General features: G+C 44.0%; 1 long non-coding RNA gene across 1 annotated transcript; it reads right to left on the bottom strand.

Annotated features, from left to right (window-relative positions):
- LOC309866243 lies at positions 1-1,733 on the bottom strand. Its single transcript, XR_014312518.1, has 2 exons — positions 1,262-1,733; positions 1-191 (listed from the first exon to the last, which is right to left on the bottom strand). It is a non-coding gene; the product is annotated as an uncharacterized lncRNA (long non-coding RNA).
- Between the last annotated feature and the right edge of the window lie 1,067 nt (positions 1,734-2,800).

Below are 2,800 nucleotides of genomic sequence, written 5' to 3'. Positions count from 1 at the left end.
TAATGTAACAATTACTTTACTGAAATAAAAAAACAATTTTTACAAAATAAAGGAACAAAATATTTAAACATATGTTTAAATTAACAGCTTATTATGGCCACCTGAGTGGCTCAGTTGTTTAAGTGTCCAGCTTGGTATTGGCCCAGGTCTCGATCTCAGGGGTCTTGAGCTCAGGGTTCTGAGTTAAAGCCCTTCAGGGAAAAAAAAAAATTAGTTAACAGCTTATTAAATGCATTTTTGTTATTATATTTTCTCTGACTTAAGCCAATATTTTCTTTTTCTTTTTCTTCTAATTTCAATTAGAAATTGAAATTGAAATTCTGTTACATTCAGAATATAAACTCCTCCAGATTTAAAAATGATTCAATAATGAGTAATATTAGTTATGATGTTCCATGATCTATCAAGGAGTGAGGTATTTCACAGAAGTGAGCTTTGCAGATAACTGAATCTCCTGGATCAACTTCATGTCCACACCCTGGTGTTCTTTCTTCTTTCTCTTTCCTGTCAATTATAGTCATCTTTAGTCTTTACTCAAACAAGGAAGGCATGTATAAATAAATATATGTATTTTAAAAATATGTAAAAAGAATAACAACTGCATGAGCCTTGCCTTTTTAAGGAACCAAAACTTTTTTTAACTTGAAGGAAATTTTTTTCTGTAGTAAACCGCATGCTTCACTGCCTTCTGAAAATATGCTGAATGTCAAGCACCTTGTGCCTGAAGACTCAAGGTCATCACTATAAATATCAATTTTCACACAGGGTTGTACTGAGCGGAGGTCCTTGGGGACGATTGAATGGAACAACTGTTTGTCAGTAAACTTCGTGGCCCTGTACCACCATACATGTGCCGTTCTTTCTTGTTTTGTCTTTTTACCCCCTTCCATCTTTCCTTCCTTCCATCCTCCCCCCTCCTCTCTCTCCCTCCCTCCCAGCGGGAGGGGCGGAGGGAGAAGCAGGCTCCCCACTGAGCAGGGAGTCTGAGGCTGGGCTCCATCCCTAGAACGGGGGATCATGACCTGAGCCCAAGGCAGATGCTTCACTGACTGCTACCTCTGTTTTGTGGTTCTTGATTTTGTTTTTAAGTTTATATCCTCCAAGGGTCAGAGACTTTTTTCTCCTGCTATCTGCTGTTCTAATTTAGTCTCTGTAGTAACAGGAGGTGAAAAAAAGCACCAGGGTTGCTTCATGAGAAAAATGTTTTAACGGTACATAGGTCCAGGAGCCCAGGGGAAACAGAACACAAAGGAAGGTGGACCTGCGCAACTCTGTGTCCTCTGGCTTCCCAGCTTCTCTGCGTGGATGAGTGTCCTTCTGTCTCTTCCAGCTTCTCCCACTGTAAGCAACTCCCTCATGGTGGCTCCTCCTCCCATAAATTCGGCATGCAAAGTATCCTGAGATTGTCATAGACCTGACTCAGGCCCCCAAATGGTCTCTCAGCAGTGCTGCCCGCAGCTCACTGGGAACCCTCCTCTTGGTCTCTGGATTCAAGTTCTAGAGACAGAAAGGGGAGGGAGAGAAAGAAGGAGAGACTGACTCATACAGCTCAAACCACGCCACCAGGGTCACAGGTCCTCGATAAGCCTATGCAAGGTGTCGCTGGGGTTAGGTGTCTGCACAGTCGCATTCCAAGCCAATGTAGTCACTGGGGTGGTGTCCTGAAGCCACTACCCCATTATGTAAAGACGGTGAATGGGGACAGAGTCTCTGAGGAAGGGACATGATGGGTACTTCAGATTGGGGGGCGTGCCACAGTTTGCCTTTTGCCACCAATTGGCCACCTTAACCTATGCAGGATTATCTTGGGGAAGCCGTGAGGGCGGTTCCATTTGCCTCTTCAACAGAACAAACTGCATGGGTTTTGCAGCAGTCAGCATCATTTCAACTCCTCATCCTGCACCTATAAATGTTTTTACATAGTCAAGATGTGACATCTGTTTTGCCTTTATTATCACACACCTGTAACTGTGTTTCTAGATACTGTAAATATTTGTGCATTCACAGAGTTGTGTGTGTGAATGTGTATTTAAGATAACATATTTTTCAAGATATTGTTGCAAACATTTGGGGGAATTTACTTTTTTTTTTTTCTAATAGTCTATTTTTTTAGAGCAGTTACAGGGTCACAGTAAAATTAGCAGAAAATACAGAGATTTTCAGTCTGCCTCCCACTCCCCCACATGCGTGGCCTCTCCCATTACCAGTGGGGGATTTGCTTGGAGTAGAGAGTTCCTTAATGTTGGTGCTTTGCAGGTTGGCAGCATGGTTTCCAAGCCACTACTATTTTCACTCACCATGAGAAACATTTGCTGAGCACTGTTGTAGGCATTGGAGAAGTAGAAAAAAGACGCCCCATCCCTAAAGGACTCACATCTTCCCATGAACATCAAAAACACATACAACAGAGGCTCCTGGGTGGCTCATCTGTTGAGCATCCAGCTCTCGATTTGGCTGGGGTCATGATCCCAGGGTCGTGAGATCAAGCCCCACACTGGGCTCTGCGCTCAGCATGGAGTCTGCTTGTTCGTCTTCCTCCCTCTCTGTGCCTACCCTCTACCTCAAGCACATGCTCTCTCTCTCAAATAAATAAGATTTTTTTTTAAAGATTTTATTTATTTATTTGACAGAGAGAGATCGGAAGTAGGCAGAGAGGCAGGCAGAGAGAAGGAGGAAGTAGGCTCCCTGCTGAGCAGAGAGCCCGTTGCGGGACTCGATCCCAGGGCCCTGAGATCATGACCTGAGCCGCAGGCAGCAGCTTAACCCACTGAGCCACCCAGGCGCCCCTCAAATAAATAAG

The sequence above is a fragment of the Mustela nivalis genome (assembly GCF_964662115.1).
Source record: "Mustela nivalis genome assembly, chromosome: 6".
Taxonomy (NCBI): Eukaryota; Metazoa; Chordata; class Mammalia; order Carnivora; family Mustelidae; genus Mustela; species Mustela nivalis.
Note: the sequence above shows the minus strand (reverse complement) of the source record. Positions and strands in the feature narration are given on the sequence as shown.